Source organism: Mobula birostris, chromosome 13 (assembly GCF_030028105.1).
Source record: "Mobula birostris isolate sMobBir1 chromosome 13, sMobBir1.hap1, whole genome shotgun sequence".
NCBI classification, from domain to species: Eukaryota; Metazoa; Chordata; class Chondrichthyes; order Myliobatiformes; family Myliobatidae; genus Mobula; species Mobula birostris.
The window spans coordinates 75189836-75214399 of record NC_092382.1 but is presented as its reverse complement, the minus strand read 5'-3'; the positions used below and the strand labels follow the sequence as shown (position 1 = coordinate 75214399).

The following is a 24564-nucleotide window of genomic DNA, read 5'->3' as shown; positions in this document are numbered from 1 at the left end:
TTCTGTGTGGCACAATCTGAATATATCTCAATATATTGAACAGCCCAAAGCAGGAATGCCTGGGGAGATATTGACAACAATGGTCGAATGTTCACCTGGGATGAAATTACCGCTTGCGAGTACTTTTAGCTCGGTCAGGAAGTCATTTTACAGGTGGAAACTTCTTGCAGCATTCAGCATGTTCCCTTTGGCCTTTCTCACAAAATACGGCCGTGTGGCCTAATGGATAAGGCGTCTGACTTCGGTGCTTGACATGGTGGAAATCATCAGAAGATTGCAGGTTCGAGTCCTGCCACGGTCGTTTTGAAAAACTGGCGGATTCGGTTCACTCCCTGCAGCCAATTGGTTGTCTCAATTCCGCGTGGGGATTAACCGGAGTACTGCACCCTCGGTGAAAACGTAATGTCTCGTCTTCGCAACATATAATATTATGTGGTGTTTCTGCAGACACTTTCATAAACAATTGGTTGGAGTTTCTCAGACGTTCAGAGGAGCTGCTGGGAAGGTGAAGTTTACTTCCCATTGAGCTCCGTCTCCGAGCACACCTTATCGGTGAGAATTCACCACCCAGCACTGACGGTACATTCTCCTGTCTCAAACAGTCCTCCTCTTCTTGAACTCAGCGCGCTGGTTCTCTGCCTGCTCTGGGATATCTTCATCACTAATTGCCAACTAGACATCAACCGCCTCAGCATCAGGAATCCTCACTTCTCCTCGTACCGTACCCCTCTGAATACACTGCCCTCCCAAATCTCAACCTCCATCGCCAAATTTACCTTCGATCACGCAGACAAAGTGCTGTTGTTGTAGAGTGGCGGACTGACCTCTACCTTGCTGAGACAAGGCGATAACTCTCAGACACATCTTCATGCCTACACCTTGAATAATCCCGACTGCGGACGATCACAGAATTGTCTCCGACAGTATCACTGACGTTATCAACTCTGGAGATCCTGCATTCACTGTAGAAAACTCATGGTTCCATTGCCCTGAACTGCTCGCTCTACCTCCGACTTGATTCACAAGTCTGATTGTCCGGGTAGGCTCATTGTCTCGGCCTGCTCCTGCCCCACTGATCCTGTGTTCTCATAGCACCAGTCCATCCTATGTCCCATACTCAGTCCCTTCCCACCTGTATTCGCGAACCTTCCCGAGCTCTTGATCGACTCACTAGATTTCAGTTCCCTGGCTATGACCGTCTCATTTTCTCTATGGATGTCCAGTCTCCCTGTTAAAAGGGCCTTAATACTCTCCACATTTCTCAGGGAAAGAACCAACCAGTTCCCCTCTATCATCACCATCCTCCGCCTGGCAGAGCCGGTCCTCACCTCAACAGTTTCTCCTTCGGCTGCTTCCACTTACTCCAGATTCAATGGGTAGCCATGGACACCCGCATGAGTCCAGATATGTCTCCCTTTTCGTTGGCTATGTAAAACAGTCAATGCACCTGTCATGGACTGGTCCGTGAAATCCGCATTCCCGTTCACAGTCCGGTTCATCGATCCTTATTCCGGGTTTTCCTGTTTTCCCTTGTTCCATTGACTGCCTTAATTGAGGCACCTGATTCTCGTTTTGGGCTGGCACATAAATACCTCTGGAAACCAAGGATTGGCTGCTGGGTTGTTCCCTTACCCTCCCCGTCTGAAACCCTCACAGTCACCTCGGCAAGTATATTCGACAGTTATCCCGGCACTGCGTCCAAGAAAAGGTCCCGGCCTTGCGCCCTGGAAAAGTCCCTGCCCTGCGTCCTAGAAGGGTCTCGGCCCTGCGCTCCAAGGAGGGTCCCGGCTTCGTCCGTAAGAGCCTAATCAAGCCGAGTCCAAGAACAGAGCCAAATCTACTCCAAGAGCCACGTCCTGGGCTGGAGCTTCTCGTCCTGCGCTGCAGCTCCTCGCCCAGCCCAGGAGTCGCCGTCATTCCAGGAAAGCCTACCATTCCATCCCCAGACCATATTTCGGGCATTCTGAACGTCTGCTTTTCTTTCTCCTACCTCCATCCAGGCGGAGGGATGCTCACAATGCGCGTTGGCCACTTGCGTAGGTTACGGCGTCGATTTGACGTAGCGTATAACTCAGCCTTTAGGACGAAGGCGCCAGATATGTCGGCAACAATGATGTGGTCGCGGGAATCGTAGGGCCAACTACTGAATTGCTTCGAGGCGGTAGACAGAAATAAAGAAAATGACCCAGGGCTCATAAGAGAAACTGAATGTCACAATCTTTATAAAGACACGGAGAACGAGCGTTTACCACAGAGTCATTCAGAGTCTAGAGTGTTTCTTAACCAGAAGCACTGGATGAGCAAAGGATCTGCAAAATGTTGAGCGGTGGATTCGTGGCAATGTTGATCACATTTACTCATTATTATTATTTATCTATAGGTTTTGTTTTATATTGACCCGCATCTGGGCCGTACCCTCCAAATATCCGGACCTGCCTCTCGGATTTTTTGCATACCTTACTTTCCATTTTTCTATTTTTCTATTTATGATATATAATTAAATTTTTTAAAATATTTACTATCGATTTGTAATCCAGGGAGCGGGAAGTGCAGAATCAAACATCGCTGTGATGATTGTACGCTCTAGTATCAATTGTTTGACGACAATAAAGTATAAAGTATTTTGCTCATTTGATAGTTGTCCATTGCTGTGTGCTGCGTTTTATCAGCTTCCCTGATGGTCTAGTGGTTAGGATTCGGCGCTCTCACCGCTGCGGCCCGGGTTCGATTCCCGGTCAGGGAATTAAAATATTGTCTGCTGTAATTTAATGTGCTAATTTTAAATTATGGTGTGGATTAGTTTGCTTCCACTACAACCCCATTCCTGTCTATGCTTAATCTGCACTGGGCTGACTCAGCACCATAAAACCACAAAAAAAATATAGGAGTAGAATTAGGGCGTTTGTCACATCGGGTTTGCTTCGACATTTCATCTCAGCCCCATTCTCCTGCTTTTGTATCATTTCATGCCCTGATCAATCAAACGAGGAGATCTATCGATCTCTGATAATTATTCAAAAAACGACTTGGACTCCACGGGGGCCTGTGGCAATGAATTCGACAGATTCACCGCTCTATGGCTAAAGAACTCACTCCTCATCTCTGTTCTAAAAGGATTCTCCTCTATCTCGAGGCTGCGTCCTTTGGTCTTATTTTCTCCTACCATAGGAAACATCCTCTCAGCATCCGCTCTATCAAGGCCTTTCACCATTCGATAGGTTTCAATGAGGTCACCGCGCAACCTACTGAATTCCAGCGAATGCAGGCCCGGCGCCAGCAAACGCTCTTCATATCACTAGCCAATCCATCCTAGCATCATTTCTCTGAATCTCCTTTGAACCTTCCCCAGCTTCAGCAATACTTTCTCAGGTAAGGGAACGAAAACTGCTTACAATACTCCAAGCGAGGCCTCACCAGTTCTTTGTAAAGTATCTGAATCACATCCTTGCTTTATATTCTAGTCCTCTTGAAATGAAAGCAAACATCGCATGTGCCTTCATCACCACAAATTCAACCTACAAATTAACCTTTGGGACATTATGGGCAGTTGTGTACGTCGCAATGAGAGGCCTGTACAAGGACTCCCAAGTCTCTTAGCGCCTCAGTTTCATTGCATGCATTTTCCCTCCTTTGCGAAAATGTGCTCCTTCATGTCTTATATGAAAGTTTATGACCATATATCTCCCTGCACTGCATCCCATCTGCCACTTCTTTGTCCATTCTCCGAACCTAAGTTCTCCTGTAGCCTCTCTACTACCTCCTGCTCGTTTCGCTCTGAAGAATCTGTACATGGGTGATTGGAGTGTTTCGACTATTCCAGGTTCCAGGTGCCTATACTGTAGCTGTTGGAATGTTTCATTAATTTCATCTGCTTTACCGGTGAGATCAAAGACCGTTTCATAACAATACTCTGTGCCCATTTAGCCCTCGTGTAAGCTACTTCATCTAATCTATTCGCCATCTGTCTACCTGTGCACCAGCAGGACACGTTTAATTAGAAAGAGGACAGTCAACATACCAGTGTCTACTCTGATTCTGACTATTGGTGGTTGATCGAAGTCTTCCTGTTTACACATTCGTCCCGGCGGTGAACGCATCACGGGATGACATTGTTCCGCATTGCCCGTAAGAAGTGAAAAGTGAGTCAGAGATAATATGATTGCTCAGCAAAGTGACTGTATCTCCATCGCCTGATCACAGCGGTAGCTGGCTTAGTAACCAAGCATTCGTCTTTGCCATTGCCTTCCATATCATGTCTGTCCAGTGATATCTGACATAACCCACTGATACGAGTCGTGAAGAATTTATGAATTGATACAGGCTCTTCGACTCAAAGAACCATTCCGACCACCTTCCCACCAGAGTAAGTCCCAGTTTCCTGCGTGCGGGCCATATTCCTCCAAGGCCCGCCCTTCTGTGAAACTATCCGACCTGCCTGATCTACTTCCTCTGGCAGCTCATTCCACATATTCACTGAACTCTTCATGAAACCGTTGCTGCCCACGTTCCTTCTGAATATTCCAATGTCAAATAAGACTGTTAACATTCATTTTATCTCTGGGTTAAATCTCATTCTCCTCGTCTTGGAATGAGAAAATGACAAGCTTGGACAAACTCATTATATAACACAATTCTTCTTGTCCTGAAAACGTCATTATATAACTTACTGCACTGTTTCCAGTTTAACGGCGATTATATTTTCTATAATAGAGCGTCCAGAACTGTACATGACACTCTATTCACAACCTCAACAACCTATCATAAGGTCTTACTTTTCGTTCCTTCCTGTTGCTCTGAATGAGGAAGGCCAGAATGAGAAAAGGGTTTTCACTAGACTTCCCAAATCAGCGAGCAGTGAGCTTGCGCCTCTGGGTCCCTCGTGTTAATTGTACTCCGTAATGCCCTGTCATTTAGAGCGCAATTGCTTTGCAAGTTTTATTTCCAAAATGCCCGACATTATACTTACCTGTATTGGAATCTACTTACCACACATCCGCCACTTCTATAATTGAACCAGGTACGCTTGTACTCAACAGTTATCTCCCCCAGTATCAACAGCACTGCCTAATTTTGTCTCATGCAGAAACTTCCTGATCACGACAAGATTTTGCATCAACATTACCAACATAACTAACGATTAACGAACAACAGCGACCACTCTGTCATACCACACATCCTCACTTGCCCCCTTCAGTTCATTCGCAACTCTTGCCCCATTCTTAGCTCCCCTGAGAGAGAGAGAGAGATAGAGAGAGAGAGAGAGAGAATGTGTGTGTGTGTGTGTGTGTGTGTGTGTGTGTGTGTGTGTGTGTGTGTGTGCGTGTGTGTGTGCTTGTGTCTGTTACAGAGAGAGATAGAGAAAGAGCGAGACATGGAAGTGTAGCAGGGGAGAGAGTGACATCGTGGACAGGGCAAGACAGATAAACGGGGAGTTTGAAAGGCAGTGGAAGAGAGAGAGTTACTCTGCAATTTACCAATTTCATGTTCACTTTGAGCCATCGTTTTCTTCATAGTGTTTTCTTGACCATCAGAGTATTTCACTCCAGCGAGAAAACGAAATGGCTCTTTCGGTCCCTTCATTTAAAGTCGGAAGCTGGAGGGCTCTTAAGTATTGTCACTGTTCAGACGGAGGAGGGAAATAGTTCATGCGTTTACACCTGAGCGTCCAACAGAGAGAGCAAGAGAGGGCGCTACGTTATACTTATTGATGTTACTTCTCCCAGTTACTTCAATCATAAATAAAGACAATTAGCATTAAATTGGTGCCATTAACTCTTATAATTCCAAAGTTACTGCGGATTTGGATGCAGGATTTCTGCTCAGTGCAATAAATCGTCCACAGTATTGCTGAAGGAAGTACGTTGGTGAACGAAGGGAGGCGTTTTATGTCCATACAGCTGTAGAACCCACCGATATGAATCGCTCTATTTCTACTCGAAATCTATTGTTATATATTCGGTTGCAAAGTAACGATATCGTATCTAAGTAGACTCCACGACAAAGGGTTGTTTAAGCTGCCTCACGGAGATTGATCAGAGTCGGAGTAGAAATGAACTCTGGACACTGAGTGGAAATGCAAGAGTATTGAAGAGTGTTAAAATCTGGCGCCTGGATTTGGCAGAGAATGTAGCTTTCAGACAGCAGCCAGGGAGTTATTGACAGGCAGGTGGAGTTCTGGTCCCTCGTGCCTGTAGAGTGAGCGCTGCGAGCAGGGCTCGAACCTGCGCGGGGAATCCCCATTGGATTTCAAGTCCAACGCCTTAACCACTCGGCCATCGCAGCTCTATCTATGTTAATCACCCACCGCAGCATTGCACCTGAAGTGATTTATTGTCAGTGATGGGAATGATAAATCACCATTCCAATACAAATAGTATGATTGGATGATGTGGGAATTTGTTTCAGGACAGGTAGGTCAGAACGTGAGTGTAGAGGGATAACACTGGCGTCAGTATCGTCAATGAAGGAGATTTCCACTGCTGGGGATAAAGGTCAGGATTAGAATCAGGGTTATAATGACGGATATATGTCCTTTCTTTGTTTTCTGGCAGCTATACCGTGTAACACAGGTAGAATAATACTATAAGATCATAGGTCCTTAAGACAAAGAAACAGGAACAGGTCATTTGCCCCACCGAGTCTGTTCCGCCATTGTAGCAGAGCTGATTTATGATCCCCCTCAACACCAGTCTACCGGGCATGGATATCGACGTCCTTAATAATCAAGAAATTATCAACTTCTTCTTCAAATACACCAAATGACTTGGCTTCCATTGCTGTCTGTGACAACTAATCCCTCAGATGCACCACCTTTGGATAAAGATATCCCTGTTCTAAACTATCATCGTTCTATTCTCAGGCCCCGCTCTCTAATCCTAGACTGCCCCACTATAAGAAAGCGCCCTCCGTACTTCTACTCTAAGTAGACATTTCAATATTCCATAGATTTCAATGAGATGCCCCTGCAGTGAGCACAGGCAAAGAGCTATCAAACTCTCCTCGTTTGAACACGATAACCCCCGTGTTCCTGGTGTCATCCTCGTGAACCTCCTCTGGACCCTCCTAGTGTCCTCCGACCAATGTCTTATATCTGTCAACATTGCATTGTTGCTTTTTTATTCCACTCTTGAACTGGATCTTAAAATTGCTTGTTAAAATTCCTTTAACTCTGACTCAGCCTAGAGATAGGCATGCAGGGAATACTGCACAAGGTCTTTTTGCACCTCTGCTTTCTGAAAATTAGCCTCATTTAGAGACGTTTGTTATCCTTTCTTCCAAGGTGCATTACCGTACTACACGATTATCTATTTGACAGAACTTCGCCCGTTCTCCTCAACAGTGCCTTGAATCTTTTGAATCTTGGAACAGGTTGAAGTGCGGCTACGTGGCATTTAATTGTCTTTCTTTTGTTTACCTCCCTTCTTTCACAGTGAAGTGACAATTGCAATTTTCCAGTCATCAGGAACAATTGCAGAATGTAATGATACTTGAAGGGGTACTACTAATGCCTCTAGAATTTCTTCAGCTACCTCTTTCAGGACGCTGGGGTGTAGACCGCCTGGTCCAGTTGACATCTATCTTCAGACCTATTCGCTTCACGAGTACCTTCTCCGTTATTTTAACATCTACTCTCACTTATGCTCTCTCACGCACGTTTATTGGTGCCATTGTGCTGTTTTCGTCCACAGCGCAAACCGACACAAAATATTCACTCAGTGATTCCGTCTTTTATTTTTCGCCCATGACCACTTCTCTCGCGTCATTTGCAGCTTTCTAATATCCTCTCTCGCCTCCCTTTTATTCATATGTCTGAAAAAATGGTATTTTCATCTCTACTATTTTCCATTTCATCTTTCCTCTCATCAATTTTAATAGTCTTCTTTTGGGTTATGAAAGCGTCTCAAACCTCCAGCTTCCAACTAATGCTTGCTATATTATAAGCCCTCACTTTTGTCTTTATGCTGTCTTTACTTTCTATTTTCGGCCACGGTTGCCTCATCCTCCCTTTCGAATATTTATTCTTATTTGTGATGCACCTATCCTGCACGTTCCCATTTGCCCCCAGGAACCCTGGCCTCTGTGGATCTGCCGTCATCCGTGCTAGTGCCTGTCTCCAATCCTCTTGGCCAGCTCCAGACTTTGGTCGCTGTTCTTTGCTGCGAGTGACGACGTCGAGGACTGTTATCGTCCCTGATTTTATTTCTGCGACTGACGGGCTCAAGGACTGTTACGAAACGTCGACAGTACTTCTTCCTATGGATGCTGCCTGGCCTGCTGCGTTCCACCAGCATTTTCTGTGTGTTTCTGTTTTGATCCCTGATTTTATTTTCTGCGAGTAACTTGGTAGCGAACTGTTACTGTTGTTGTTTTCCTGTCCTCGACGGGGTCCAGGATTGTTATCGTCCCTGATTGATTTTGTCTGTGAGTGACCTGGTCGGGGCTGTTGTTGTCGGTATGTATTTTTTGGCTGCAGTGGAGGAGGCATTTTGGGGTTTGCGAGATTTAACACAATTATCCTTAGCTTGCAAGACGCAGAAAATTCTGGAGGAACTCAGGAAGAAAAGAGTAAACATTCCACTTTTCGGACTGAGACCTTTCATCATGACTGGAAAGAAAGATGAGAAATCAGATAAAGAAGGGAGGGATGGGAGGTGATGCAGAAGTACACTGAAGTAGCTGATAATTGATAATTAGCTTGCATCTGTTTATCAAGATCCCCCTTCCCCCCCCCCAAAGATCTCAAAAGATTTAGTCTTTTTTTACGGATGTATTATCAAATATTCTCTCCCCATGAATTGCATCAGTGGAAGGCATGAGCGCCAGTGCAAACTTTCTTAAATACCGCTAATATATTTGCCTCTGCCACCGTCCTTACCATAAAATACCACACTTTTACTGTGTTTAAACACGTACCAAAGGTAAACTCTATACTTCTCTTTCATGACCTTGAAATTATGCCCCTTGTTTTAGCCATTTCTACACTGGGGATAAAAAACATATCTGCCTGCCCACTCGATGTAGGCCTCCTGTGATCGTGCATCTCTTTTTCAATTCACCCCTCATCACGCTTCTCTCCAAAGAGAAAGGCGCGATCCTGCTCAACCTATCCTCATCAGACTTGCTCTCGGAAATTCAATGTAGAAAGCAAATTCATTGTTAAAGTACATATGTCTCACCAGTTACTACCCTGAGATTCCGTTTCTTGCAGGCATACGCAGTAAATATAAAGAAACTGAATGGAATTACGGAACAAGTGCACATAAGGAAGACGGAGAGGCTGTAATTTTCACAAGACAACAAAGACATCAAATAGCGCAAATAAAAAAAAAGAGAAAGAAGAAACATGAATTAAGAAACAAGAACATGAGGTTTGGCTTCATTGAATGTGAGGTCATGCTTGGGATCAGTGAAATTATCACCTCTTATTCAAGAGCCGATTATCTAGGGGGCATAGCCGTTCCTGAACTTTGTGCCATGGACCTGAGGCTCCTGTAACTTCTGCTTGATGGCATCATCGAGAAGCGAGCATCACCTGGATGATGGGGTGTTGATGATCTTCACCCTTGATGATGAGCGCCGTTTTCCTGTGACAGCGCTCCTTGTTGATGTGCTCAATGGCGGGGAATGTCTTACCAGTCAGGGACTGGCTGCATCCACAACTTTTCATTGGAAATTCCATGCAATGACATTTGTGCTTGTGTAGCAGACCATGATGCAACCAGTGAGTATATTCTCCACTGCACGTCTTCATACGTGTGTCAAAGTTTTTTTTTTTAGATGGCATGCTATCTCTGCACAAACCTACGTAGTATAGGCTGCAAATACTGGAAAATCTCTACAGGATGCCAGCAAATTCTGCTCCTCGAAGCATCCACAGTTGGAGAATCCCAGACAATGTGTCTCTAAGCTGTAAACAACCGTTTTGTAACTCTTAAGCAACACACAGTAAACGCTGGGAGAACTCAACAAGCCAACCATAAACCGTGGAAAAATGTTTCGGGCAGAGTCATTTCAATAGGATTCTGATATTGTCTGTGTGTTATTTTCCGTTTTCAGGATCTCCAGAATGTCGCGCGTTGCTTTTGTGACTGTGGTCATCACGTTGTTTCCATTTACCCACAAGTGGGAATCAGAAAACTGGGTGTACACAATAAGAGCATAAAGGTAGCTGAATTGTAATACTTGATAACATTTATTTCTCACGTTTCATGGGTTTGACGATCCGATTCAGTGGATATTTCACCGCATTTTGGAGTTCCTCTGGGAATTCGTTCTGAGTCAGGGCTTAAATACAGGTGTTGGTGCAGGAATTAAGAACCTGCAGCATTCCCGCTGTTTTTATTGTGATGTAACGGGGATCCATGCCAGAATAATCAAAACTCATTGAAATCCGTTTATAGATGTAAAATCCCACCTGCGTTACCAACAACAGTATGAAACTACTGGTTATGCTGAAGAGCAAAACGATGGATTGCGTCGGTTCTCCATCTCCCGGTCCTTGTCATTCTCTCCACTCTTTTGTCCCCTGAGCCCCCTCCGGGCTCGACTGGCATCGAGAATCCGGCTGACAGTCTTCACATTGAACAGCAAAATCAGAAAGAATGGAACACAAGGGGTTAAAATGCGATGAAATATAGAAAATACCGCCCACGATGGAGAGTTTTTGTAGCTCGGTGTAAGAGCACAATACCAGGGAACACCATCAATTATTACAAAATGCTCGTATGCAAAGCCCCAGGGGACACACTCCAAACAGGCCAGCACACTCACTGTCCCGATAACCACAGCCGCCGTCCTCTCGGTGCAATATTTTGTTTTCAGCTTCTCACAGCAAATGGCCACACATCAATCGACGGTGAAAGCGGTAGTCAGCCAGACTGAGGTCGCAGTGCTCGCAAAAGCCAACCATTGATCGAGTCTGCACACAGGAGTGATGAACCGGAATGATCGCGGAAAATAACACCGAGCAATCGACCTCAGCAGCGGCTCGGAAATGACGACCAGGAGATCGGCCGCGGCCATTCCCACCAGGTAGCGAGTGACACATTTGGAGAGACCGCACTTTCCCCGGGACAGGATCACAATCGCCACCAAGTTCGCTGGAAGACAGAGAGGGAACAGGAAATTGAGAAATTCCTGAGCAAAAACCATCGCAAAGGTTTGAGGAGGTCCTGTAATATTTCCACTACATTGTTGCATTTAGCTGGGGAAAGGTTGAGACGGCGTGCACACGCAGCGTAGAAATCTGAGTACGCACGGTAAACTAAAGTCAATATGATCTGAATCCCTATTCTTTACTGATTACCAGAACATAAAGTGAGAGCGGAAAGCTCTAACTGGGTAAACCCTCCTCGGAATCAATAGTGAATGGAATATTTTCTACCGACGCCTTCCCCGTCTCATCTAGTTGTAATGAATAAATCTGGACTGTGATGGAGGGGTTCTTCCATTAGACAATCATAAACTTCCATGGTTCTCCCTGTCAGCCACAGGATGCCGAAGGGCGGAACAGAAACATGGAATACTGTAAACACCCATGGAGGCAAAACAGAATATATGGAAAACCAGTTAAAGAGTCTCTTCTCAGAATTGTTGGCGACAGAAATAATAACAACATTGGAATTGAAGTTCAGTTCTGACCAACGGCAACTGTCTCTGTGGCTTACCGGGAATTCTAAAGACTGAAATTAAAGGATAGTAAACTTCTTCTATTCGGAAGATGCCAGTATTCACCATTTCAGTGAGAACCTGTGACATATGTTACTCCCGAATTCACAGCTCTGGCAGAAACTCTGAGCTGATACATTCTTAACAGCCCTGATTTATACTTTGGATCGGTCTCCAGAGATACGAATATACGCCTGACTAACTTGAACAAACACTTTAATTCAACACCATTGTCTGTGATGTAAGTATTCGGCCGATTCAAGACAAACATTTCGAAATTCCTGAGCATTACCTCAGCAATGACTCGTCTGGTGAAATCATGCCTAAATTCTAACGACAAAGACTGAGCTTTGTCACGGAGTAGCTGCATTTACAGATTTCACGTTTATTTTTGGCGAACGATCAAACTCAAACATCTGCTCTGCGGTTTCCCATTTAGAACTTCAATTTCCTATTGCTCCTACATCCCCCCTCCACACACACAAACAGGCACACACACACACACACACACACACACACACACACACACACACACACACACACACACACACACACAGATATATCCACGCAGAAACACGTAGATACGCACACACACACACACACACACACACACACACACACACACACACACACACAGATATATCCACGCAAATGCACGTAGATACACAGACACACACACACACACACACAGAAACTCACACACACAGATATATCCACGCAAATGCACGTAGATACACATATACACAGACACACACAAGACTGTTTGTCACAGAGCCGCCACACTTACTGAACTCCTCCAGCATTTTGTGATGCTACTGATGTAATAGTCTACTACGAGCATCTGAAATCAGACAGAAGCCAAACGAAAATTGAAGGAATAATGTCTCATCTGCAAAGGAATGGGCAGACCGCTTAAATAATACAAACAGTCCTCTCAATTGCGAGATGAACAGATGCAGCATGGCTGAAAGTGAATGACAAGCGTCAGATACAATTTTATGTGCGTGTGTGTGTGTGTGAGTGAGAGAGAGTGAGAGAGTGAGTGAGAGAGAGAGAGAGAGAGAGAGAGAGAGAGAGAGAGAGAGTCAGGCAGAGAGACAGACAGACAGATTGGCACTGGCACTGGTTTCACACAACCGTCTGACATTTACCTCTCCCCCACTGACCCAGCTTCCTCCTCCTACACACAGACAAAGATTTCCTTCAACTCCGATATTCCCTCCTGTGAGAACCAAGGGACAAAGTAGCTACTTCTCTCACACACAGGGTGTGATACAGAGCACAGCGATACCGACAGGTCACCATTTCCGCAGACTCAGACAGCAGAGACGTTCAGTCCCATACTGAGCCCCAGACCCAGACATACAGTTCCAATGAGCTTTGTCACGCACCAGCCACGTTTACAGATTTCAGGGATTTGTTGGCTAATTATACTTTATACTTTATACTTGATACTTTATTGTCGCCAAACAATTGACACTAGAACGTACAATCATCACAGCGATATTTGATTCTGCGCTTCCCGCTCACTGGATTACAAATATTAAATATCAAAAATAGTAAAAATTAGTAAATATTAAAAATTTAAATTATAAATCACAAATAGAAAATAGAAAAATGGAAGTAAGGTAGTGCCAAAAAACCGAGAGGCAGGTCCGGATATTTGGATGATATACAGAGATCACCAACACCGTCCGACCGACACCCAACATCTGCCCTGCGGTTTCCCATGATGCACTGTCCTTCATTGCTTAACTCCTTCACGGCCACACACACACACACACACACACACACACACACACACACACACACACACACACACACAGACACACACACACACACACACACAGCACGGAAACACAGCTACGGACAGAAATACATCGGACAGAACAAGGACGTGTTAGCAACGATATAAACCTGTTGCTGGTGTACAGACACTAAAAATGTGCAGACACTGGAATTGCAAGGCGACACACAAAATGTGCTGAAAATCTCTTCTGAGATCCTGCAGCAGTTTCTGATGTTGCTGATGTCATAGAATGTGATGAACATCCCAAATCTGCCAGAGTTCAAACGAAAATAGAGATGAAATGCTTCAGTATGCAATGGAATGGACAGACGAAGGGTCTCGGCCTGAAACGTCGACTGTACCTCTTCCTAGAGATGCTGTCTGGCCTGCTACGTTCACCAGCAACTATGATGTGTGTTGTTAAATGATAAAACAATCTCCTCTAACTTGGAATATAAATAAATACAGGACGGCTGGAAGTAAATGACAACGTTACAGCTGTGTGTGTGTGTGTGTGTGTGTGTGTGTGTGTGTGTGTGTTGTGTTATGTGTTTGACAGAGAGAGCAAGCAAGAGATAAAGGGACAGAGACAGCGAGCGGCAGAGAGACAGCGAGGGGAGAGATAGAGATAGAGATAGATAGAAAAAGAGAGATTGATACTAGCACTGGCTACACCAGCCCTTTCACACGGCCGTCTGACGTTTACCTGTCCTTCACTGACCCTATTTCCTCTCCTACCCACAGGGAAAGGCTTCATTCAAATCCGATATTCACTCCTGTCCAGGGACAAGGTACAGAACACACAAGGTGCGTTACAGAGCACCAAGAGACCAGCCGCTCTTTAGTTCCACCTTCTCAGACAGCAGAGACATTCAGTCCCACACTAGGCCCTGGATGCAGATACATATTTCCAATACAATTGTTACACTGAACCACAGTCAATCTTCCCATTGTATTCTGTACACAGGGTCCTACAGGCAGACACACAGACCCAGACGCAACATCCCCACCCACGGGGCTGGATGGACAGCAGCAACAGCATTGACAGAGTCAGCGTGGGTTCGGAAATGGATAAGCAGATGGAAAATTGGGAACTGATGAAGGTGGTGTTGGTGGAATGCAAAAAAAAAAGAATTCTGATAAGCACATTAGATTGCGGGTAATCTACCTTTATGGACTCAAAATAAATCAGCAGGTTAAGGGCAGAGAGACAGAATAAATGGGCCGTTTTCGATGTCGGAAGGCATAACCAGTAGGGTTACAGAGGGAATGGATCGAGACCCCAGCAGTTCTCCCTACTTTTCTCCGGCAGTTTGAACGGGGCACGACTGCGCAAGCGCGTGAAGGTCGGCCTCTGCGAACAGCCGGAGAGTTTAAAAAGCGAGCAGATTAACGGAGCGGGCGTCGCAGGAGTGGGCGACGGTGTAGTAGGAGACAGAGTAGGAAGGTTTTGGTTCAAGAGGCTTCGGCGAGCAGAGGCTGAGAACGAGCTTGCTCCCAATGAGGTAAGGCCGGGTAAGTTCCTTTAATTACTCTAATTAGCACAGGAGTAGGTAATGGAAGCAGTATTTAGGGCAGTCGAGTCCTCTGTTTGCAGAATGTGGGAAGTCAGTGCGAGCACAATTGTCCCTGATGACTACACCTGTAAAAAGTGTATCCAGCTGCAGCTCCTGACAGACCGAGTAAGGGAACTGGAGCTGGAGCTGAATGAACTTCGGATCATTCGTGAGGCAGAGGCAGACATAGACAGGAGTTACAGGGAGTGATCACCCCTGAAAGTCAGGAAGCAGGTAGCTGGGTGACTGTCAGGAGAGGGAAGGGGAATAGACAGAAAGAGCAGAACACGTCTGTTTCTGTTCCCATCAATAATAAGTATACCATTTTGGATACTGTTGGTGGGGACGACCTCCAGGGACAAGTTGCAGTGGTCGCGTCTCTGGTAGCGAGACTGGACCCTCAGCTCAGAAGGGAAGGAGGGAAAAGAGGAGAACAGTTGTGATAGAAGATTCGATGGTTGGGGGACAGATAGGAGTTTCTGTGGGAGAGGTCTAGAATCTCGGATGGTCTGTTGTCTCCCTGGTGCCAGGGTCCGCGATATCTCGGATCGAGTTCTCGGTATTCTCAGGAGGGAGGGTGTGCAGCCAGATGTCGCTGTCCATGTAGGGACCAATGACGTGTCTTGGAAGAAGGACGGGGTCCTGCAAAGAGAGTTTAGGGAGTTAGGTGCAAAGTTGAAGGACGGGACATCCAGGGTTGCAATCTCAGAATTGCTACCCGTGCCACCTGCTAGTCATGGTAGAAATAAGATGGTAATGCAGCTAGATATGTGACCTCGGAGTTGGTGCAGGAGGGAGAGCTTCATGTTTCTGGACAATTGGGCCTTGTTCCAGGGAAGGTAGGACCTGTTCCAACGGGACGTGTTGCACCTGAACTGGAGGGGCACCACCATCCCTGCGGGAAGTTTTGCTAGTCACTGCTCCGGGGAGGTTTAAACTAGATTTGCAGGGGGACGGGAACTAGAGCTTTAGAGCAGATAGTGAGGTGGAGGTGGATAAAGGTCATGCGAGAACTGCAAGTACAGTGCATGGAGTAAAGCCAGCTCTAACGTATAAATAACACACATAAGAGTTGCTGGTGAACGCAGCAGGGCAGGCAGCATCTCTAGGAAGAGGTGCAGTCGACGTTTCAGGCTGAGACCCTTCGTCAGGACTAACTGAAGTGAGTAAGGGATTTGAAAGTTGGAGGGGGAGGGGGAGATCCAAAATGATAGGAGAAGACAGGAGGGGGAGGGATGGAGTCAAGAGCTGGACAAGTGATTGACAAAAGGGGATATGAGAGGATCATGGGACAGGAGGTCCGGGAAGAATGACAGTGGGGGGGGGGGGACCCAGAGGATGGGCAAGGGGTATATTCAGAGGGACAGAGGGAGAAAAAGGAGAGTGAGAGAAAGAATGTGTGTATAAAAAGAAATAACAGATGGGGTACGAGGGGGAGGCCATCCCTGATTCCCATTTTGTGGCTTGGAATATACGTAGCCTTGGGGCTGAGGGTGGGCTGCTGGTTTGTCTTGTCAAGATCCCCTGGGAGCAACATGCTGGTGGAAGGCTGAAGCGAACGGCCACTTACCATCTTTAGGCCGCGTTGGGGAACCATCCCCTCATGGAGCCATACTGTCGGTAGTCGGAGCTGTCTTTTCGGTATGCATTTTGCCGCTTCCCGTGCCAGCTGAGTGGCCGTCAGCCACTCCGAGCTCGGTAGGGATCCGGCTGTTTCCGTAACCAGCCGAGGTCGCTGGCCGTAACTGCGACTCGGAGCAACCTCGATGCAGAGATAGAACTGTCTGTCGTTCTTCGGTATTTATCTCTTCTTGTCCTCGCCTCCGTGGGGTAAGTCATGCTGCTCTGCCGTTGCACTGCGGGGGGATCTGTATTGCCTTGTCCTCGCCTCCGTGTGGAAATCCAGGCCGTTCTGCCGTTACCCGACAGATGAACCTGTCTCACCTTGCTGTGGAGATAAAGCTGAGTCCATGCTTGTCTAAGGATGAGCCGCGGTTCTACGTCTACGTACTGTTCAGTCTCATGTTGGTGTCGTGTTAAAGATGAGCCCCGGCTTTTCGAAAGATTGTTCCCGACTGTATTTGATGTACAGTTCCCAGTCTGTCTCTGAGCTCCAGCCTGTCTCAAACTCAAGCCTCAAGACCCCAGTCTGTCTCCCAGCTCAAGCCTCAAGACCCCAGCCTGTCGCCAAGCTCAAGCCTCAAAACCCCAGCCTGTCTCCAAGCTCAAGCCTCAAGACCACAGTCTGTCTCCCAGCTCAAGCCTCCAGACCCCAGTCTGTCTCCAAGCTCAAGCCTCAAGACCCCAGTCTGTCTCCAAGCCCAAAACTCAAGACCCCAGTCTGTCTCCAAGCCCAAAACTCAAGACCCCAGTCTGTCTCAAACTCAAGCCTCAAGACCCCAGCCTGTCTCAAACTCAAGCCTCAAGACCCCAGTCTGTCTCCAAGCTCAAGCCTCAAGACCCCAGCCTGTCTCAAACTCAAGCCTCAAGACCCCAGTCTGTCTCCAAACTCAAGCCTCAAGACCCCAGCCTGTCTCCAAGCTCAAGCCTCAAGACCCCAGTCTGTCTCAAACTCAAGCCTCAAGACCCCAGTCTGTCTACAACCTCCCAGCCTCATGACCCCTGTCTGTCTCCAAACTCAAGCCACAAGACGCCAGTCTGTCTCCAAGCTCAAACCTCAAGACACCAGTCTGTCTCCAGGCTCAAGCCTCAAGACCCCAGCCTGTCTCAAACTCAAGCCTCAAGACCCCAGTCTGTCTCCAAACTCAAGCCTCAAGACCCCAGTCTGTCTCCGAGTTCAAGTCTCAAGACCCCAGTCTGTCTCCAAACTCAAGCCTCAAGACCCCAGCCTGTCTCAAACTCAAGCCTCAAGACCCCAGTCTGTCTCCAAACTCAAGCCTCAAGACCCCAGCCTGTCTCCAAGCTCAAGCCTCAAGACCCCAGTCTGTCTCAAACTCAAGCCTCAAGACCCCAGTCTGTCTCCAACCTCCCAGCCTCATGACCCCTGTCTGTCTCCAAACTCAAGCCTCAAGACGCCAGTCTGTCTCCAAGCTCAAACCTCAAGACCCCAGTCTGTCTCCAGGCTCAAGCCTCAAGACCCCAGCCTGTCTCAAACTCAAGCCTCAAGACCCCAGTCTGTCTCCAAACTCAAGCCTCAAGAGCCCAGTCTGTCTCCGAGCTCAAGTCTCAAGACCCCAGTCTGTCTCCAAACTCAAGCCTCAAGATCCAAGCCTGTCTCAAACTCAAGCCTCAAGAGCCCAGTCTGTCTCCTTGCTCAAGCCTCAAAACCCCAGTCTATCTCAAACTCAAGCCTCAAGACCCCAGTCTGTCTCCAAGCTCAAGCCTCAAGACCCCAGTCTGTCTCCCAGCTCAAGCCTCAAGACCCCAGTCTGTCTCCAAGCTCAAGCCACAAGACCCCAGTCTGTCTCCAAGCCCAGACCTCAAGACCTCAGTCTGTCTCAAACTCAAGCCTCAAGACCCCAGCCTGTCTCAAACTCAAGCCTCAAGACCTCAGTCTCTCTCCAAGCTCAAGCCTCAAGACCCCAGCCTGTCTCAAACTCAAGCCTCAAGACCCCAGTCTGTCTCCAAACTAAAGCCTCAAGACCCCAGCCTGTCTCCAAGCTCAAGCCTCAAGACCCCAGTCTGTTTCAAACTCAAGCCTCAAGACCCCAGACTGTCTCCAACCTCCCACACTCATGACACCTGTCTGTCTCCAAACTCAAGCCTCAAGACCCCAGTCTGTCTCCAAACTCAAGCCTCAAGACCCCAGTCTGTCTCCGAGCTCAAGTCTCAAGACCCCAGTCTGCCTCCAAACTCAAGCCTCAAGATCCCAGCCTGTCTCAAATTCAAGCCTCAAGACCCCAGTCTGTCTCCAAGCTCAAGCCTCAAAACCCCAGTCTGTCTCAAACTCAAGCCTCAAGACCCCAGTCTGTCTCCAAGCTCAAGCCTCAAGACCCCAGTCTGTCTCCCAGCTCAAGCCTCAAGACCCCAGTCTGTCTCCAAGCTCAAGCCACAAGACCCCAGCCTGTCTCAAACTCAAGCCTCAAGATCCCAGCCTGTCTCAAACTCAAGCCTCAAGATCCCAGCCCGTCTCCAAGCTCAAGCCTCAAGTCCCCAGTCTGTCTCCCAGCTCAAGCGTCAAGACCCCAGTCTGTCTCAAACTCAAGCCTCAAGATCCCAGCCCGTCTCCAAGCTCAAGCCTCAAGTCCCCAGTCTGTCTCCCAGCTCAAGCGTCAAGACCCCAGTCTGTCTGAAACTCAGGCCTCAAGACCCCAGCCTGTCTCAAACTCAAGCCTCAAGACCCCAGCCTGTCTCCAAGCTCAAGCCTCAAGACCCCAGTCTGTCTCCCAGCTCAAGCCTCCAGACCCCAGCCTCTCTCCAAACTCAAGACTCAAGACCCCAGTCTGTCTCAAACTCAAGCCTCAAGACCCCAGTCTGTCTCAAACTCAAGCCGCAAGACCCCAGTCTGTCTCCAAGCTCAAGCCTCAAGACCCCAGCCTGTCTCCATGCTCAAACCTCAAGACCCCTGTCTGTCTCAAACTCAAGCCTCAAGACCCCAGTCTGTCTCCAAGTTCAAACCTCAAGACCCCAGTCTGTCTCAAACTCAAGCCTCAAGGCCCCAGTCTGTCTCAAACTCAAGCCTCAAGACCCCAGTCTGTCTCCAAGCTCAAGCCTCAAGACCCCAGTCTGTCTGAAACTCAAGCCTCAAGACCCCAGTCTGTCTCCAAGCTCAATACTCAAGACCCCAGTGGTCGATGTTTAGAGATCTCTTGCAGGATGTTAGAGATAAATTTGTCCTGGTGAGGAAGATAAAGAATGGTAGGGTGAAGGAACCATGGGTGACAAGTGAGGTGGAAAATCTAGTCAGGTGGAAGAAGAAAGCATACATGAGGTTTTGGAAGCAAGGATCAGAAGGGTCTATTGAGGAATATAGGGTAGCAAGAAAAGAGCTTAAGAAGGGCTGAGGAGAGCAAGAAGGGGGCATGAGAAGGCCTTGGTGAGTAGGGTAAAGGAAAACCCCAAGGCATTCTTCAATTATGTGAAGAACAAAAGGATTACAGGAGTGAAGGTAGGACCGATTAGAGATAAAGGTGGGAAGATGTGCCTGGAGGCTGTGGATGTGAGCGAGGTCTTCAATGAATACTTCTCTTCGGTATTCACCAATGAGAGGGAACTTGATGATGGTGAGGACAATATGAGTGAGGTTGATGTTCTGGAGCATGTTGATATTCAGGGAGAGAAGGTCTTGGTGTTGTTAAAATACATTAGGACGGATAAGTCTCCGGGGCCTGACGGAATATTTCCCAGGCTGCTCCATGAGGCGAGGGAAGAGATTGCTGAGCCTCTGGCCAGGATCTTTATGTCCTCGTTGCCCACGGGAATGATACGAGAGGACTGGAGGGAGGCGAATGTTGTCCCCTTGTTCAAAAAAGGGTTGCAGGGATAGTCCGGGTAATTATAGACCAGTGAACCTTACGTCTGTGGTGGGAAAGCTGTTGGAAAAGATTATTAGAGGTAGGACCTATGGGCATTTAAAGAATCATGGTCTGATCAGGGACAGTCAGCATAGGTTTGTGAAGGGCAGGTCGTGTCTAACAAGTCTGATAGAGTTCTTTGAGGTGGTGACCAGGCATATAGATGAGGGTAGTGCAGTGGATGTGATCCACATGGATTTTAGTAAGGCATTTGACAAGGTTCCATACGGTAGGCTTATTCAGAAAGTCAGAAGTCATGGGATCCAGGGAAGTTTGGCCAGGTGGATTCAGAATTGACTTGTCTGCAGAAGGCAGAGGGTGGTGGTGGAGGGAGTACATTCAGACTGGAGGATTGTGACTAGTGGTGTCCCACAAGGATCTGTTCTGGGACCTCCAACTTTCGTGACTTTTATTAACGACCTGGATGTGGGGAAGGAGGGGTGAGTTGGCAATTTTGCAGACGACACGAAGGTTGGTGTTCTTTCAGATAGTGTGGAGGATTGTAGAAGATTGCAGATAGACATTGATAGGATGCAGAAGTGGTCTGAGAAATGGCAGATGGAGTTCAGCCCGGACAAAGGTGAGGTGGTACACTTTGTTTGCAATTTCAGATAATTTCATATCATTTTGGATTCCCTATGTAGCTAATTCCCTGAAATGGCTAAAGGAAGATTACTATTACTTGGACAGATATTTGAGTTCACCGGTATATATACTACAGCAGTTTGGGTTCATGTTGCAGACTCTCAATGTGTGCACCAATACTTGTATCTATACACTGACCTGGAGGAAATTCAGACAAGAGCTGAGGAATGGAATGAAGTATGTGTTTACGTTAAATGGCCATCTGTGTAGATAAAACCCACTCCAATTGCAATACAGAGAAGACTTAGAATAAAACAGTTTTTTTTTTTGCTGTTGGACTCCGGCCATATGATTTGCCAAGGGAAATCTCACATGCAAAAGAGGATGCTGTCCAAATTGCATGCTATCTTGGACAAAGTCTCCCATCCACTACATAATGTACTGGTTGGGCACAGGAGTACATTCAGTCAGAGACTCAGTCCACCGAGATGCAACACAGAGCGTCATAGGAAGTCATTCCTGCCTGTGGCCGTCAAACTTTACAACTCCTCCCATGGAGTGTCAGACACCCTGAGCCAATAGGCTGGTCCCGGATTTATTTCCATCTGGCATAATTTACATATTTTTATTTAATTATTTATGTTTTCATATGGCTATATTTATACTCTATTCTTGGTCGGTGCAACTGTAACGAAACCCAATTTCCCTCGGGATCAATAAAATATGTCTATCTAGATATCTATCTAAAATGCATATTTTAATATTGATCAGGACACAATGTATTTTATATATTGTTAATGGCATAAAACATATTTATAGATTGTGACTGACAGAGAATCGTATAATTTGTGTTCCGTGTGTTATCTGAATGTATTTGCCTGTGATGCTGCCACAAGTCAGTGTTTCTCTGTACCTGCACCTTCCCGTACTTGTGCACTTGGCAATAAATTCAACAGGACCTGAGAAATCTCAGTGAGATTTGATTAGTGATGATCATCTTGGCAGCTCGGTTGGTCGAATGTATGAGACAGTACACTGTTAAATGCAAAACCCTGAACAGTGTTGATGATCAGAGGGATCTTAGACTCCAAGTTCATCGGTCCTGAAAGAGACTGCACAGATTGATCGGGTGGTTAAGAAGGCAAATGTCATGGTTGTCTTTATTAGTTGAAGCACTGAGTTGAAAAGTCGGGAAGTTGTGTTGCGGCTGTTGCGAGCCTGCGGTCGGACTGTGACTGTGTCTTTAAGAGCGCCGGAGTGAGGAGGCGGGACTATGACGTCAGTCACAGGCTGACGGCGCCGACTGTGGATTTAACCATAAGAGAGAGAGAGCAATCTGCAGACAGGCAGTCGGCCAGTCTATCTATCTATCTATCTATCTATCTATCTATCTATATATATATATATATATATATATAGAGAGAGAGAGAGAGAGAGAGAGAGAGAGAGAGAGAGAGAGTGAGACTGAGACTGAGACTGGAAAAGCTGATAGCTTCAGTTTGTCGCAGCTGAGGCTTGGAGGTCTCCTGTGCCCACAAGAGTGCGTTGATCATCGGTACACGGAACCACAACGAATGTATGTGGCTATCACTTTGTATAATCCATAGGAGTGAATTTTGGAATATCTTGGGGGACCGCTTGTGTTAACCCTTGCCTGGGTGTGTTGTATAGTAACCCCTGGAAGACGGTATTCCTGTGACTCGTCACTTTCGCTGATAACTCGTATGCGGACGGATTCAACGGATAAGAACTTCGACGACAGTTATTTTGATGTAACGGCCTTTTCTTTACGTTTCACCCTGGATTACAAATATCTCTCCCCCATCATTTATTCCGTGGATTACTGAATTTTCCTACTTTATTATCTCAAGACTCAAAGCTTTGTTCCCTCAGTCTCCCACCCGAGGCAGGGACTCCAGCTACCCACCACTCTGTGCAAAGAAATAAACTTGCCGTTTATAAGATTACGAGAGGTATAGATAGAGTGGATAGACGATATATATTTTACTGGGGGTTGAAATGTCTCATACAGTTAAGGTGAGAGGAGATGTGAGCGGCAAGTTTGGCTGTTATATTTACACAAATATACACACATAACACTGTTAACTTTCCTTTAGTTCGTTCAGTTACTATATAATAAGTAGATACTAATAAAGATAGTGGTTTTAACATCAAAACCAGACTCCAGCTGCGGGTTCGTTTCCAAAACGTTACAGTTTGTAACACAGCTTTTTAAAACTAGTTAGACCACATCTGGAGTATTTCACACAGTTCTGGTCGCCCCCACTCTCGGAAGGATGTCGGGGCTTTGCAGAGGGCGCAGAGGAGGTTTACCAGGATACTGCCTGGATTAGAGGGCATGAGCCATAACGAGAGGTTGTTTTCTCCAGAGCGGCGCAGGCTGGTGTGACCTGTCCCATGATCCTCTCATATGCCTTTTGCCAATCACCTGTCCAGCTCTTGGCTCCATCCCTCCCCCTCCTGTCTTCTTCTATCATTTTGGATCTCCCCCACCCTCCAACTTTCAAATCTCTTACTAACTCTTCCTTCAGTTTGTCCTGACGAAGGGTCTCGGCCTGAAACTTCGACTGTACCTTTTCCTAGAGATGCTGCCTGGCCTGCTGCGTTCACCAGCAACTTTGATGTGTGTTGCTTGAATTTCAGCATCTGCAGAATTCCTCGTGTAGACGTTTATAAGATTACGAGAGGAATAGGCAGAGTTGACAGATGATATATTTTCCCTTCAAGACCAACGCATTTGACCACGGGGCCATCAGGCAGTGGTCGGCACGTAGTGTCCTGCAGGCACTGCAGGAGAAGGACGTGATGGACACAGTGGCGTGGTTCCCTGAGCAGACCGTCCAGTTCATCTGGCAAAATGCCTCATCGCCAGATCTCACCAACAGGCACAAAGACCTCGCCTGGCTGGCGGTGAGGGGGGCCCTCCCAGTCAGATCCCTCCTGTACGCCCGGAACAGTTCCTCCACACCCCACTGCCCACGGGAGGACTGTAATGGGGTGGAGTCGGTGGCTCACCTCTTTGCACACTGTGGGTTCGCAAAGAAGGTGTGGAAGAGAATGGAAGGGACAGTACTAAGATTCATGCCCAGCAGCTGCGTTACCGAGGACTCCGTGATCTACGGGCTGTTCCCGGGGACGCACACGGAGATCAACATCCGGTGCTGCTGGCAGATCATCAATTCGGTGAAAGACGCTCTTTGGTCGGCCCGAAACTTGATGGTCTGCCAGCTGACGGAGATGTCCGTGACTGAATGCTGCCGACTGGCACACTCTCGTCTGCAGGAGTACGTTCTGAGGGATGCACTCAAACTTGGTGCAGCCACCGCGAAGGCCCAGTGGGGAAGGACCACAGTTTAACGTTCATCACCCGTAGGAGGGGGAGAGGTTGGGTGGGGAGGAGACCGACCCTCATCAGCGGTGTGGACAGATAATCAACATGGTGCCCAAGGAGTGGGTGGAATTGTTAATTTGG

At 47.1% G+C, this 24564-nt stretch overlaps 3 non-coding genes across 3 annotated transcripts; 2 read left to right on the top strand and 1 right to left on the bottom strand.

Annotated features, from left to right (window-relative positions):
* Nucleotides 1-208: 208 nt before the first annotated feature.
* On the top strand, nt 209-301 carry trnar-ucg (transfer RNA arginine (anticodon UCG)). The gene is made up of 2 exons: nt 209-245; nt 266-301. It is a non-coding gene; the product is annotated as a tRNA-Arg (tRNA).
* Nucleotides 302-2671: 2370 nt separating this feature from the next.
* Nucleotides 2672-2743, top strand: trnae-cuc (transfer RNA glutamic acid (anticodon CUC)). Its single transcript has one exon. It is a non-coding gene; the product is annotated as a tRNA-Glu (tRNA).
* A 3457-nt stretch (nt 2744-6200) lies between these two features.
* Nucleotides 6201-6282, bottom strand: trnas-uga (transfer RNA serine (anticodon UGA)). The gene has a single exon. It is a non-coding gene; the product is annotated as a tRNA-Ser (tRNA).
* Nucleotides 6283-24564: the final 18282 nt, after the last annotated feature.